The sequence below is a fragment of the Camelus ferus genome, chromosome 30 (assembly GCF_009834535.1).
Source record: "Camelus ferus isolate YT-003-E chromosome 30, BCGSAC_Cfer_1.0, whole genome shotgun sequence".
In the NCBI taxonomy this organism is placed as follows: Eukaryota; Metazoa; Chordata; class Mammalia; order Artiodactyla; family Camelidae; genus Camelus; species Camelus ferus.
The window spans coordinates 11,983,159-11,998,869 of NC_045725.1; the positions used below are offsets into that span (position 1 = coordinate 11,983,159).

At 50.3% G+C, this 15,711-nt stretch overlaps 1 protein-coding gene across 3 annotated transcripts in view; it reads left to right on the top strand.

Annotated features, from left to right (window-relative positions):
* The first annotated feature begins 1,433 nt into the window (after positions 1 to 1,433).
* The window catches only part of SETBP1 (SET binding protein 1), a 363,259-nt gene continuing 348,981 nt past the window's right edge, over positions 1,434 to 15,711 (top strand). The window contains exon 1 of one of the 3 annotated variants that reach the window (XM_032470525.1): positions 1,434 to 2,895. The gene's annotated coding sequence lies outside the window, so the exon portion shown is untranslated. Of the gene's footprint in view, positions 2,896 to 2,958; positions 3,204 to 3,368; positions 3,534 to 15,711 lie in introns of those variants that run through there. The other 2 variants (XM_032470524.1, XM_032470523.1) reach the window with 2 other exon arrangements.

Here is a 15,711-nt window from a genome sequence, read left to right on the forward strand (position 1 = left end):
ACAGCCTCTCCAGCATTTGTCATTTGTGGATTTGAATACAGTTTCTGTATTAGTATATGGAGATATACATTTGTGTATAATACATGTGTATGTGTATTTTATACATAGCTGTATAATACAAAGAGTGAAAGGATCCCCCACTTTTCTTCCCCTCCTCTCACCTCTAATGTTCAAAAGAGGGGTTACAGGCAGGGATGGAAGTCAAAGGACATAGAATCTATTCATGGCTTTGCCTCAACTTAGTGACTCTGGCAGCCCACTGCATCTCTGTCTGTTTCCTCAGCTTCAAAATGATAAAGTTTGCCTAGGTGATCTCTCAGGTGAACTTTCACTGCACTATAGTTTGGCAGAATCACTAACTTACTATCTATTACAGGGAATTTTTAATTGGGCACGTGCTCCTCTGAGCTGCTCTTCAAAAAAACACAACACAAGAAGGAAGACCCTGTAAATATGCCTTGGTTACAGAAGGGAAAGGACTTGCACAACAAGCTTTGGTTCTGGCTCAGATGACACCAGCCAGCCATATGCTCAGGGGCAAACCCTTCTGGTTTCTGGAGCTCGGTTGGAAAGCATTGGAAATGACCTGCAGGCCAACTCAGTCGTCTGGGGGATTTGGTATAGGACTTCAGAAATCTGGGTGCAGAAGGAATCAGGCAAAGGTCATGTGATCGCAGAAAACGGTTGTTTTCACGTTATATTTTGTGCCTTGATCATTGGTTCATATGCGCTGCTGATCTCTTACCAATTAGGCACTAACATTGCTCCAGTATAAAGGATAACAGAAAACCTATTGAAACATTGCTCGAACAGAGGTCTTGCGGTGATGAGTAACACAGGAAAAGTTTCTGGCCAATCAATATTCCTCTGAAAAAAAGAAGACAGTGCTCAGAAGCAGAGTGCACCTGACCCAGGGCATGGACCCGGATGGGAGTTAGGGGGTTCTCAGAGCCAGTCGCGCTTGCCGCGTTTCACTGCGGCATCCCTCTGAGACGAGTGATGAGAGCGAAGACGTTCGGTGCGAGTTCACACCAGGGCTGACTCAGGTCGTCAGTGGCTGATGCGGTTGGCTGGAGTCATTCCCAGTCAGTACCAAACCCCCCTCAATCCAAAGCCCAGAAACTTTCACATAAAACATGGTAGACAGGAGTCCTCTCTGAAACTGAGTTTTGAGTAAACTCTACCCGAGGTCTTCAAGCAAAACCATTTGCAAACCTTCCTGAATCGGTGTCTGTCCTATATTGTCCTCTAACGTAGACCTGTTCCAGAGGGGTTCCCTTTCTCAGTTGCCTGGGGTTGCGGCTGAGTGACCTGAAAACGTCCCCCATTGCAGCCCCAATACAAACACTCAAAGAGATTAAAATATCACCGTATTTTGTATAAGCTGAAGACATTCCAGTCTATTCTTTCCACCAACCTGGATAGGGAACTGCAAGCCGACGAGCATTTGTCATCTCTCCGTGTCTTTCCCCTCATCAACAGTCCAATTTTTGTGAATAATGAGAAAATGCACAAAAGCATCTGAATGCATACATGTCGCTTAACAAAAAAATAACTCCCTGAAATGTAATTACCAGATTGAAAAAAAAAATGCACCCAATTTCAGAGCCTATCACATCTCGCGCCTCGGCGCGCAGCTCCCCCCAACACTGCTCCTGTTGGGTCAGATAGTGGCAGTGTTGAGCCCGGGAGCCGGCGCCGAGCCCGCGGCGGTCCCCGCGGCCGCCCAGTCTCGGCGGCGGACTCTGGCGCGCAGGAGCCACTGGGCCGCGAGGGCGCTGGGGGGCGGGAGGGGCGCGAGGGGCGCGAGGGCAGCGAAGGGCCCCGATCCGCCCCCACGAACTGTTTTCCTTCTGCCCCCGCACGAGCCCCACTCCCTCCAATTGATAGAAATTCACCAGGGGAGGGTGAAGGGAGAGGGAGGTCGCTTGCCGGTTACTGGCTGTGTCTCCGCCGGCTCAAGTCGGGGAAACGGCCCCCGGTCAGTTGCGCCAGCGGTGTGGGCACCCGCGCCCCCGCCGAGGCCGACAGCGGGGTGGCGGTCCCCGCTCGGCTCCGCCGCGCGGCCGCTCCGATCCTCCCCCTCCCCCGCCCGCGCCCTCCCCCTTCCTTTCACTAGGACTCCGGGACTCGGGAGAGGGCGCGGGAGGCAGCCACACGGGCCCGACCCCACTCCAGCGCTCGCGGGGGACGCGGGCGGGTGGCGAGGGGACGCGGCGGGGGCGCGGGGCGGGCGCGGCCATGGAGCGGCGGCGGCGGCGGCGGCGGCAGCACTAGCGACCGCGGGCGGACGAGCGGGCGGGCAGGCAGGGCCGCCCGGCGCCGCGGACCGAACTGCACAGCTCAGCAAAAGCGCCCTCGCCCTCCGCGCGCCGCCTCCTGCGAGCCCAAACCCAGCAACATTTTTTAAGGCTCCAATCCATCCTTTGAAGAAAAGAAAAAAAAATAGCATTGATTGGAGAGACGGGGATATATATAATTTGGGGGGGGTGCTCCTGCTAAAATTAGCCGGGCTCGCGGCGCGCGGTGCGCGAGTGTGTGCGTGCGGGCGTGTGTGTGTGTGAGTGTGATTACTCCAGGACTCCTCGGGCTCCGGAGACGCCATTTTCCCCCTTGGTATCTCTCTCCGTAAATCGGTGGCGCGGCGGAGGCGGCCGCGCCGGGCGGGAAGCGCGGGGCCGGCCGGGGCGCCCGCCGCTCGCCTCCGCCTCCGCGCGCCCGGGGGCCCCGACGCCCCCCGAGCGAGGGCGGCCCGCCCGCGGCGGCTCGCCGAGTGACAGATGCTCATCGCCATGGAGTTGCCGCAGCAGCACCTTCGGGGGCTCGGGCGAGCGACAGGAGCCGGGATCTGAGCGAGCGCCGGGGCCAGCGGAGCCGGAGGTCTCCGGGACGTGGGTGAGCACGCGCGACGACCTTGGCCCGGGAGCCCGTCGCCCAGCCTCTCCCGCCGCGCCGCGGGCCCCCGCACAGCTGGGGCCCGGGGCGGTGTATGTTCCCTGCATGCAAAAGTTAACGTTCTCTCGCCAGGGCTTTGACTTTGCACCGGGCGGGAAGTGGGGAGACGGGGCCGAAGGGGCGGGATGCGGGTCCCGGCGAGGCTGCCGAGGATGGGCGCGATTCCGGGCCGCCGGCGGTGAGCGGCGATGCTGGCTGATTTGGAGTGGCTCGTTGGTGGCGGCGATGGTGGCAGCGTCGGGCTGGAGGTCTGGGACCTTATTGAGTTTGGCCTAATCTGACCCCCCCCGGCCCTCCCCCTCCCCCCGCGTTTTGCACCCTCCCTCGGTCCGGCGGCCGGCTGCCGGGGCTGGCGGGTTTGGCGTTGGTGGAGTGGACTCGGGAGGGGGAGGGGGTAGGGAAAGGGGTGGGAAGGCGGCAGGATATTTTTTTCCTCTCTCTCTTTGTAACTTGCAGGTTAAGTGGAGCTAGAGAGCTACATTGTATCTAGTTGGATTTTTTAAGGGGGGGAATGTATCAGAATCTAACGTGTCGTTAATAGAAAGAAGAACAGGGAAGAAGTGGTCCAGCCGGCGAAGGTTGGTGTGTGCTTGTGTCGTGGCTCTGTGTTAGTCTTTTTCTTAAAATTTTAATCAATGGATCTGAATCTCTTTCTCGTGCTCTCCGGTTTGGGTACTCTGAAAAGACAGGAATTCCCTTAAAAGCAGACGAATGCCTTTTTTGAAAGCACGCATTGTGTGTGTTTCTAGAGGAGTCGTGGGCTTGGGAGTTAACGACAGGCTTCCCCGCTCGGTGCTTTCCAGTGGGAAATAACTCCTGAAAGGGAACCCTTCAGTATCGATTTATTGTTTTTGTCTTTCAAACCATTATCTTCTTTGACTAAAATACTGTCCGAGAAGTTCCACAGAGACAAAGTCGGGTAAACTGGACTGGGCAGATCCGTAGCAAGATGGTGATAATGCTGGTGGTGTTTTTTGGTGTCTGTTTGTGATGGAAGCATTGTTGGGTAATAGCAATTTCTGATCGGTAGAGCATGCTGGCTCTACAAAAATAAGTAACTACCGAAATGCTGTCTTCCAGTCTCCATCCCCTACACGCTGCAAACACCCCTCCTCCCACGACCCACACCAGTTACAATTCTGAAATAGGATCCAACTGGAAATATTTTCTTTGGAGATTGGAAAGTTGTGCAGTTGGAAGTAGGAGATGAGGCTAGAGGTACTGGGGTGTGGGAAGGGGGGGTCTTACTGCCCCGTGATGCTGCGTTTATCCTTTATGTGTGTCTCTGTGGGTTCTGAGGGTGTGTGTGTTGGTCTAAGAGGACTGTTGAGGGAAGGATTTCCGATTTGTTTCCGCTTCAAATAAACTGTCTTGATAATCTCATGGTTGACATCTAATGCTAAACGGCCAATTTGTGTGTCTCTTTTCCCTGCAGAAGCTCTCCTCCAAAAGGGCAGTTTATTTTGGAATTCTACCACAGCTACTTTCCCTTCCAAACCTCCCTCTCCCCTCCGCCACTATCCACACCTTTTATCCTAAAGTTAGTTGGAATCCATGGTCTTTATGGAAATACTAGTATTACTTGTTTTTCTCTTAATTTTTGTTTTATTCTCTTCTTTTTTATGTCTTTACTCTTCGTCCTGTTTCTCTTCTTTTCCTGTAGATTTGTGCAAAAAGCTAACTTAATAAAGTTGCTTTTGCTCTATGGCAGCCCTACCCCATTACCCTCCTGTGGTTTTCACAGGTAAATCTCATGTGCCTGTCTGAACCCATCCTCATCTGCAAAACTTGTGCGTGTGTGTGCGCGCGCGCGTGCGCGCGTGCACGCGTATGTATTTTGGAGGGGCAGGAGTCGGCTAGGAAAGAGGGACGTGGAGAGGAAGGGTGTTGTTCTATGCAGGCCACATCTGCAGCACTGGGGCCAGCCCTGGACGGTCCGGGAGAGTTTCCTTCACACACCCCAGTTGAATGTTGTCTGGCAGGGATGGGGAGGCGGGGCCAACTGGCCAGGGGCGTGTGAAGGAGGAGAAAGTTTGTAGCACTTTAAAATGTAGCCAGTTTACAATCGCAGGTCCCTCCCTCCCCCTTTCTCCTGCTTTCTGTGGCTTCCACTATCCCAAGACTCCAGGAGGGAGGTGCGATCTATTTTGCCCTTACTTAGAAGTCCCAGGTTTCAGTCAAGTTGAAGATGCACTATTTTCCTCTAAATTTAATTGCAATTGCCTGCTACCAAAAAAGGGCATTAGAGCAGATCAGAAGAGTATAGTTAAACACAGAATATTTGCAAACTTCAGGGATTGTAGCTTGAGAAGACAGGAGACCAGGTACTCAGAAAGTGCCGCTTTGCGCACCATCTCCCCTCCCCCCATTAAGAAAAAAATGTCTTAAGTCTTGGGAAGTTGAATTGGTGTTAGAGCCAGGCTGGGGGAGCTGCTAGCCACTACAGTAACCTGAGCTGGGCTGGGAGGGGAGGAGGTGGTGAGCAAATACATTCGGGAGCCAGAGGAGGGAAACAGACTTGTCTCTCTCAGCAGAGAAAACAGACGTGTCGCTGGAATAAAAAAACTGGAGGTGGGGGAGGGGTTGGCTGGTAGTGAACAGAAGGGTTAGTGGCTGAGAAGCAGTGATGTGGTTAGGAAGGGGGCCACTTATAGCTTGGGAGAAACTATTTAACCGCCTTGTATGTTCATGAATGGGCTAGGCAAGTGGAGGTGTCATCGACTCTTTTGTGTATTAACATCAGAACATCCCATAGGGAAGGCACTGCTGGCAGACCCAGTTCTGGGGAAGCCTAGGGGTGTCCCTGAGTGAACCAAGGAGCCCCTTTGGTGCCACAAGCGTTTCTGGTCCTCTCTGTGCATAATTCATGGGAAGCTACTTTGTAAATCAGCTGACCTAAATGAGGAATGGAGGTGGGGTGGGGAAACAGTGCTTGGAATCTTTGTAGAAAATGTAGTTGAAAATGGTCACTGATGAGAGGCAGGAGTTGCTGAAGAAGAAATAAGTAGGTAGGCACTTTCCCCGGATTCCTGACTCCATTTCTGCTGTTATCTTGACTTTCAATTCCATTAGGAACCAAATCAATAGTTCTCTGACACAAAAACGTACCCCTAGAATAGGAAGAGTTTTTTCAACCTGGTCATTATTTTTCTTTGTACTTCGGTCTCTGCTCTGAAGCTTCTATGTGATGTGGAGGAAGATGAGAAGTGGCTGGCTGGATGGGACGTCTTTTCTGGATTCTTATAGAGACACTGCAGCTTGGCTGGGCCTCGGCCTCCCAGAATGCCAGTTTTTCCTTTGGAGACTTGAAGTTTTAATTGAAACCAGAAAGCCATTGAAAGTGGACCTGGCCAAATGAAACTTTGTTTTCTCTGCTGCTCAGGAATGGGAAATAAATGATTTTTGGCTGATGGCATTTCAAGTTGCTTCAGTTTTGCTCCTGCCAGAAGAATGGGGTAAATTGTTATTAACACGTTAGCATTGTCAGGAGTTAGCTGCAGGGATGCTGTTACTGAGTTTGCTCAGGGCCGTCTAGTGGGGGTGGGGTGGGGGCAGAAGGCTGCTCTCGTCCTGGAAGAGTAGCCGCACTGCTCTGAGAAAAGGAAGCCTCACAGGGTCCTTGCTGCACATCACGGGGCTTGGTCCTTGGGTTCCTCTGAAGCAGGGAACGAGACAGTCCCATTCCGCTGATGTCCTCTGGCATCCAGCGAAACGTGGTGACCTTCCCCAGATGTTCTGGGCCAGGATTAAGTGAGGAACAACCGTCAGACCTGTTGCCATAGGTCGGAGCTTCCCTTTGGACTGTTTCTAAAGGAAACCCTGGTGTTTCACAAACTCGTCATAAAGTTGCAGACACTCTGGGCAGCCAAATGCTTGATAAGTGCAGAAAAGTAAACACCAAGATGCCCACAGAGCGTACTGCTTCAAGAACACAAGGGAAGGATGCCAACCTACATTCTTGTTTGGCTCTGAGCGTTTATTCCCATTTTCACTTAGTCTTCTGCTAGATTCTTCTGTCCCCTTAGACACACCAGTTGGGGCTGTTGCCCCAAGTGTTGGGGGAAACTGGTGACCTTAGATGACTGAGTCAAAGTTACTGGCTCTTAGAGCAGCTTCCCTTTCAGCGTTGGTTTTTTACCCCCTTAGAGGGTATCCTCTAAGGTTGAAGAAACATTGTGTTTGTTTTTTTTTTTTTAAATAGCCTTTGGCGTAAAAACCCACAGTTCACTTCCTATGCAGTTCAGAGCAAATGATGCCAGGGTCAAATGGACAGCATGAGCATCCCCTAAGTGCACAGAATCCTTTGGGAGGAAGCAGCCACCCCTCCCCCAGGAGCTGGTGATGAACTGTGAGCAGCAGACCCATGAGGAATACTTACAGGCAAAGCCAGCGGGGCTGATCCCCCAGGCAGGCAGAGGCTTCCCCCTTTCCCAGTGCTGGGGAGTCATAGGGGGTGAATGGTGAGCAGGTAAGAGTTTCAGAACTTTGCCAGCTTGGAAAAATGTTTCTCTGACCCAATTTGTCTCTTCCCATCAAAACATACTCCTTTTTATATGCATGGTATTTTGTTCTTTTCAGAAGTATCTTGACACCACATCTTCCCCGCCTAGATTTTTCTAAGGAGGGAGGCCAGACAGGCATTTTATCCCCATTCAGAAGATGAGACCATTGATGTGCTGACTTGCTGAAATGATACAAGTTGGCGGCCCACCTGGGACCAGACGGCTGTGTTGCCATGTGAAGAGCACCACACCTGAAGTGTGGACCCTGTCCCTACTACTCCCCAGCTGAATGTCCTTGGACACATTGTTCGACCTCTCTGAGCCTCCGTAAACGAATCAGTAATACAGGGATGGAGACACTTACCCGGCCTACTTCATGGGGCTTCTGGGATTAAATAACACCAGCTAATTTCTGTAATTGAACTCGGAGAGGATTTCCATGGTGTCTGGAATTATTGTCATCACAGCCCAGGAGATTAGTAACCTCTTGGTATGACCAGAAATGCCTGCAGGGGCCCTTTGCGTTTTACGACAGTCAGGGAATAATTGTTTTCTACTCTCAAGTTGACCAAAGGGAAAACGTGTGTACAGTGTGTGTATTTTAAGTAAGTTGAATGACTGGGTGCCTACTGTGTGTATGCACCCAAGACTTAAGAGTCTCAGATAGTATCCAGTTTGGACTCAAGGATGCACTGATGCTCTGAAGACTCTTCCGGTTGAGAAAGAGAAGGAGAAAAGGAAAAAGGCATGGCGACACACAGAGAGGGGAGGTGAGGGGTAGAGAGTACAAGGGGGAGGGTTTCCGTCAGGGAACGACGGTGGCTGAGCAGTGACATTCAGGACAGAATTTGTACCCTCTCTGAAGACTGGAACTGATAGCAAGCTTGCACCTCTCCTGGCAGACCCAGCACGTTCTGCAGAATCAGGGAAGTCCTCCCCGGACTATTTGCTCCTGACTCTTCCGTACTGAGCCTTTTTTTCTGTCCCATGGTTCCTGGCTCTCCCCGCCCAGCAGCCTGCCCCGGGCACCTTGCCATGTTCTCATTTTGTGTAGTGCACGCTGGCCTCTGGTTTCTTTGCTGATCCTGGGCACTCTGTCCACTCGTGCCCCTCCACGATCTGCTCGTTCCGTGTCACCGCCTCCTCTCTGGAAGATGTCCCGATTGGCCCCTCTTAGCCACAGTGTCTGCCTCTTAGGACATCCGGCCAGCTCTCCACTCTTCACTCCCTTCTCCAGAGCACTTCGGGACTAATGCACTTGCCGGGCATCTGGGTCCTCCAGGCTGTGAGTCCTTGAAGGAAGGGGCCAGGTTTGCCCCCACAAAGCCGTGCTTATGAATGACTTCTGTCGCATGAATGAATCAGGGAATTTGTGCGGAGACAGAATATTAAAAGTGAATGTCCTCTAAGAGGTAACACTAAAGCCCTGCACGGTGACCCACCCCAGCGAGGCCCTCTCAGATACAGTGAATAATAACCACTTACGTTGATGGCTTTGTATACTTTTGGCTATCTTTCGGGGCAATCGCCCACTCTCAGCTTCTTCCTCCAAGCCCAGGGGTTAACGATGCTTTACCGCGTGCACATCCTATCCATCACTGATTCATTCATTCATCCATTCAATCATCAAATCTTTATTAAGTGCCTGCTGGAGCCTCGTCACCACTAGCACACACAGCTCTTAACTTTCCCTGAAAATTCCAGTGGCATTTTTTTTTTTTTTTTTTTTGTCCAGCACACTCATTTTGGCATTTAACCACGCAGTCTTTGTTACTTAAGTCCCAGTGCTTCCCACTCCTCGGTGACTAAGTGAGCGCGGCTGCAGTGGGAGAGAAGACTGAGTAGAGAAGTGAGCTCAGAGGGCAAGCTCCAGGGACAGGCTCCTGAGAGGCAGGCAGGGGCCGGGCTGGCCCCTCGTCAGCACGCGGGGCAGGACGAGGTGCCCGGCCTTCCTGCTTTTTAGCTCGGGTCACGGTCAGGAGTAAGAGTGTGGGCTGCTGTGGCGGGAGGGTCCCTTCTGAAACTCTTGTGACTATAGGTTAAAGTGTCCCCAGGATTTTCAGAGGTTTCTGAAAGCTCAAATCTCCTCCACCCCAAAGACTGTCCAAGCCGCTCCCACTGAGGGTTGGTCAACTTCGCCAAGTGTTTGCTGTGGTTGAGAGTTACAGGAGGGGGACTCGGACCTGGAGAAGCTCCCTGGTGAAGACAGGGAAAGGAGAGGAGGGGCTGGTGATGGAAGCGTGAGGAAACACCATCGTGAATGATGTGGGAGGAAGAAAAGGGCTGATCTGTACATCTTCTTTCGAAAACTGGTCTCCTTTGGTACAATAACTGAGTTGGGACAAGGGAAACCAAGCAAGCAAAGGCGGGTTCTGGAAAGTCTCGACTACGTCCTCTGTCTGGGCTTCCCTACTGCTTCCTATGACCAGAAGGCACTTGGAATCTCTGCTGTGTTACTGCATGGCCCTCATGGATCTCGGGGGCTGGACATTGTTTTCTCGTGTAGGTACTGCTGGGCATGAGGGCGGGGGCCATGCCTGTGCTCCTGGGATGTCCCCTAGTCCCCTCTGCAGAGCCTGCCCTTCCATGGTTTGTGATCTATAACGAGTGGTGCGGTGGTGTGTGTGCATTTAGAGATGGAAGGTAGTGACCCACGTTCGTCCAAAGCCAGCGGCCTCTGTGATTTGGGTTGGGGTGGGATCAGGAAAGTTGGGCTTTGACCTGAGGCCCTGAGAACATTCCACAGGCACTCTGAATCCCCTAGGAGCACACTGCTTGGGTATTTAGGAAGCGCGAGCCTCTACAAGTTACTGAGGTACTGCAATTACTTTTACTCTAGAACTTGGGATAGGAAAAAAAAAAAGGCAAGTAAGACAATTAGGCCTAACTAGGTAAAAAAAAAAAAAAAAAAAGCTCAATTTCTTCATTATTCCTTTCATCAGCCAAAGATTTGCGGTTCTGTCAGTGGAAGGAAGCTGCCTGGGGTTTGAACTTGGGCCTGGAAAGATGTGAACAGCGGAGACGCTGGATTTGATGAATCCAGTGGAGTAGAATGAGAACTGTCATCAGAAGCGGTTGGTGCACAGCTGTTGTGCTTGTAGCAAGATAGCGCAATCTGGGTGGCAAGTCTCTTGCAGTTTTTGGTTCGTATTTCTGTGACCTATTGTTATATGAGCAATGAGAGCTTTGATTTTGTTTTTTAAAGTATTGACTCATAATGGTGACTAAAAAGGATGATTTGATGTGAAAGCCCTCTGGGCCTTCTCTCTGCTCATTATTTTGTTCTCCAGAGCTCGATTACAGTCGGGTTTTGGATCCGCAAATGTTTATTAAGGTCTCACTCAGCATTGCAGCCTGTGCCATTGTTCTTGGCACCACTGGGCCAGAGAGGTCAGGAGTGAGACGTGGCTTTTGCCCTTGGAGAATGGACAGTGTATATCTGGAGAGACAGGCTTAGCTCAAATGGAAAGCATCAGTCTGCAGCCAAAGTGGGAGCATGATCTAAGTGGAATTATGCTATTCGAGTGATCAGGACGAGAGAGCCATCAGGGAAGGCTTCAAGGAGGATGTGGTTTCGGGTTTGATGGTGGAACTAGAATAAGGGGAAATTCTTGGTGGGACCCAGGAGCAGAGATGGGACAAAGTTTGAATGTGAATTTGGAATTGCCACAAGGAAACGAATGCTCATCACAAACATGTACTCCATCTGGCAGGAGCAGGGAGGCCCTGGTGCGGAGGGCCCTGCTGGCTGACTTAGAGGCACAGGGCACAGAGCAGGCGTCTTGCTGGTCTGAGGTCTTCAGGCAACAGTGAGAAGGACGAAAGCCAGGACCCAGTCTCAGCTGCCCAGTTGGGCCCAGTCTTAGCTGCCCAGAGTTTTCCTTCAGACCCTTCAACTTTTCAACCTTCTGCTTCAACAAATGTCGTTTGCTTGTTAACATTTAACCATGAATGTGATAGACATTGATGGATGCCGTGGGGACCCCAAGAGATGGACGGGTGGTTATCTCTGTTCTCAGTCTGATGGAAGGCTCCCTAAGAACTCATGAAAACCAGTGAAGGAGCAGCAGAGGACAGTGGTGTAGGGCTCAGTAACTGAACTCCCATGGGAGCACAGGGAAGGCCGGTGTCTCCAGTGATTGGACAGAACAGAGAGAGTGTCATGGGGCAGGTGGGACTTGGGTTGAGTCCTGGACATGGGATGGCCTGGAGTAGGTACAGGACAGTGGGGAAGATATTCTCCTTGAGAATCTAGAAACAGAAAGGGGACCGCTTCCCGGAGAATCTAGAAACAGAAAGGGGACCGCTTCTCTGTGGGGTATCAGTCAGCCAAACAGATGTGATGGGGTCCTGCGAGGAACTGGCCAAGGCTACATCTGCCCTGAGCTGAGATGGCAGGCAAGACTGGAGTTTTCAGAGTGTGAGGAGAGTAGGTGTGCGGAGCATAGGGTGTGCCAGTCAGAGGACTTCCACACACCACACTCAAGAGAACCCTGACGTCTGACTGTCCTGTCATCCGTCAGCCCTCTCAGCCACCAGCTCTTCAGTCTGGAGTTCAAAAGATGCATCTTTAGGACAAAAATTATATCTACATATTTATTTTATTTCTTTTCCCCACAATTGAACATTTATTTATTTAGCTTTTGTTTGCAACTATAAATTACAATTACTAGGACACCTGCAGTGCAGTTCTTTCTGGTGTGTTCTACTAAAGAAAAAGCAAACACATCTTAGGTCAGTTTAAAAGAAATCACAGTACTTTTTAGTGTCATTTGCCAAAGGGGGGGTAAAGTCTTGGACCCACTCCTTGGGAATCAATCAATATCAAGTAACCATAAAAATATTCAGCCATTTCCCAGGTGTTCATGGAGTAGGTTCACGTGTGGTCCCGGGCAGAGCATGAGAGTTCTTCTTTCAGAATGGGGCTCAGCCACCCAGGAAACAAAAATGCTCTATGATACGGGTCCTCAGTTCCAGGAGGTTAGTGCATAACAGGAGACAGACATATACAAATTCCAGTAACAATGCAATATTTAAATGACAGTTCAAGACAGCTGAAGAACAAATGTCATAAAGGACAGGAAATGGAGCCGGTGTTTGGTTCTCTGGTATGCCTTCGTAGCAGAAGCACAAACACGTTAAGTGTCAGGTTACACTTCAGGTTCAAATGACAATGAACAAGGTTGTTGCCGAATCAGCTGGTTGAGAAGTCAAGGAATTTGAAGTAAGGCTGAGCAGGTAGTGCGGTCAAAGTTAAGGGACCTTGAATGAAAGACTAGGGAGTTTATCATCTGTCGATTGTCCAGTTTAGCCCCAGTGCCTTCAGGGAGGTGTATCATTTTCACCCCCAGTTCCCACATGGCGTGGTCGAGGATCCGCGTTCAAGTGACAACTAATGCTGGGTATTTAAAGACTGATGGCATTATGGTTCAATGGAAAGCAAATGCCATTTGAAGTCAGACAGAACTACCTCTGTGATTTCAACAGATTTCTCAGCTTCAGTTTTCTTATCTGTAAAATGGGCACATCTCTGGGTTAAATCAAAGAATAAACTCAAGGGGAGGGTATAGCTCAGTGGTCAAATGCCTGCTTAGCGTGCACAAGGTCCTGGGTTCAAGCCCTAGTACCTCCATTAAAAATAAATAAACCTGATTATCCATTCAAATAAACTTAAAAAAATAATAAAAACATTAAAAAAGGAATAAACTTAAGGTATCTGTTTTATACTAGATCCCTGTTCAAAGTTAGGGTCCTTTTCCTTACCATATGGCTCTCTCTAATCTACTTGGACAGGAAATATTGTGATCACAGTTACTTCTTACAGGTCAATCCTGCATATTTAATTTATTTAGATACTATTCTACATCTATTATTTATTTTTTCTCTTGTAAGAGTCTGTGAAGAGACTAGGAGGGCAGAGGAGAAAACTGATGCCCAGAGATTTTAAGGGATATGGCAAGTCAGATGGCAGACTGGCTTTAGAGCTCGTATCTGTAGAAGTAGCTGGGGGAGCGTTTGATTAAAAGCTGGCATCACTTTGAATTTAGAGACATCATGATGTAAAAATAAACGCACAGGCTTTGGGATCATAGAAGCCTGAATTTGATTGCGGATCTGGCACAGGTAGCAAATTATTAGCCTCCCTGGGGCGTAATTCCCACATCTGTAAAATGAGGACAGGTCTTCTGCATCACAGGGCTGTTGTCTGGACTAAACTGATAATGCCTGTCAGGGCCATTTTTTGTGTTTAACCCCCTCTCTCACTACAAGTATGGGCTTTTCTTGACTGCATGAAGAAATGCAGGGGATGGGCGATGTGCCAAAGCCAGAGCTCCCCCTGCAAATCTGAGGACTGGTCCAGTCTGTGCTGTTGAGACCTTTCCCTGGGGGCCCATGACCCAAGGCTCAGGGTGTTGTGCTGTGTTATTGGTTCCCAGAGGATGCACTGTTTGTGCAGCTAGAGCTGGAACCGTTGGTTAACAGTGTGCTCAGCCTCAGGCCTCAGAAGTTTGATCCTGTGTCTCTCTCCATCACGGACATCCCTGAGCGCAGGGACTGATCCTCAGTTTTGTGTTAGGCTCAACCAGGCAGAGCTGCAGAGCCAGTAAACCTATCAAGAGGTATAAGGTGTCAGCTCTGTCTTTGAAGGGCTTCTGGTTGCGAGTTGAGGAGAGAATGTTCAGCACCTGAGGATGTCAGAGCTACAGACGAAGACGGGGAGACCCAGGGAGAACAAGGAACTACTCTCCCAGTGGCAGAGCAGGGAACTGAATCGGAATTCACGACTGAGCTAAGCCTTGCTTCCTCCACAGCACAAACTAGGAACAAGAAGAAAGCAACCTCAGGCAGCATTAAAGCACTCAAGTCAACAGGCTTATATGTCCTTCCCACTGTGTGGGGAGATGGAAAAGGTCGGTCCGCAACCCCCAGCCCTCAGTCTTTACTTGGGGTCTGTGAAGACAAGGCAGTATTTGGCCAAATGCTAGCGTGGATATGAGACTAGGAGAATAAATCAAATTTACCAAAAAGTTTTAAATTCCCACTCAGGAGATCACAACGTGATCTTTCCTAAGTATCTCATTTAATCTCGATTACTTCTCAAAACAACCCTTGAGGTAAGATTATTACCCAATTTCCAAATGAAACCTGAACAGCTTAAATCTATTTTCCAAGAACACAATTTCTAAGTGGGGAGGAGAAGTTAAGTAATCTAAACTTGTGACATCAAATCGGCGCTAATTCCATTACTCTTTTCAAGGGGAGACATGACATGGACACTCCCTGTTGGACACTCGCTGAGTGTGATCATTGTGCTCTGAACTGTGGAAGAGACCCGCTTAAAACCCAGCCCCTTCCCTATGGAGTTCTTGATCTGGTGGGAGACAAAAGTGGTGCATGGAACATTGCAATACAGCTTTCCGGATGCTGGGGTAGCAGAATGCCCAGGGAGGTGAGAACAAGACCATCTGTGAGCGTGTGTGAGTGTGTGTGTGCACACGTGTACACACAAGGGCGAAAGGAGGAGAAGGAAGGTCCAGCCAGTCTTCCTGAAGGAGGTGCAACTCGATCCAATTCTTGAAGAATGACTTAGAGGCAACCAGGTGGAGAAAGGAGAAAGGGCAGGCCAGCTGGAAGAATTAGCAGGGAATCGTATGAAGTGATGCAAGTCAGCGGGATCTGGGGAGAGCTGCAGCTCAGGAGATGCTGCTGGGGAATGTGGTGGGTGCAGTACCTGGGGAAACGCTGCTTGGAGGAGGTGAACTGTGGTCAGGAAGGTACCACACAGGTGAGTAGTACAAAAAAGCCATTGAGTCTGATCTTCATTCTTTGCTGGAGAACACTGGAGTGTTTGCAGGGTCAGAGAGCCGCGTGCTGAGCTGCGTTTACCCTCGCTGATTGCGAGCTGGTAAGGACTGGGATGCTGGATCACTTTATCTGTGTTTATGGAGCATTTATTGTGGGTGTCTCTGCAGTACATGGGGTTTCAGAGACACATCACTCAGAGTCGTGGGCACCGGCGTCAGATGGCACCTGGCTGGTCTTGGACACAGCCTCTCATTCGGCGTTGACTCAGTGGATAATTTGGAGTGTTCCCATTGATCAGGAGCTGTGCTGGGCTCTGGGGCCCCATGGTGAGCTAAGGAAACGGCACTAATTCCATTACAGCTCCCGCCCTCAAGGGCTCACCATCTAGTGGGAGAGGCAGAGTCGAAACCAAGAGCAGTACAAGCATTAATTATAAAATATAGTGAGT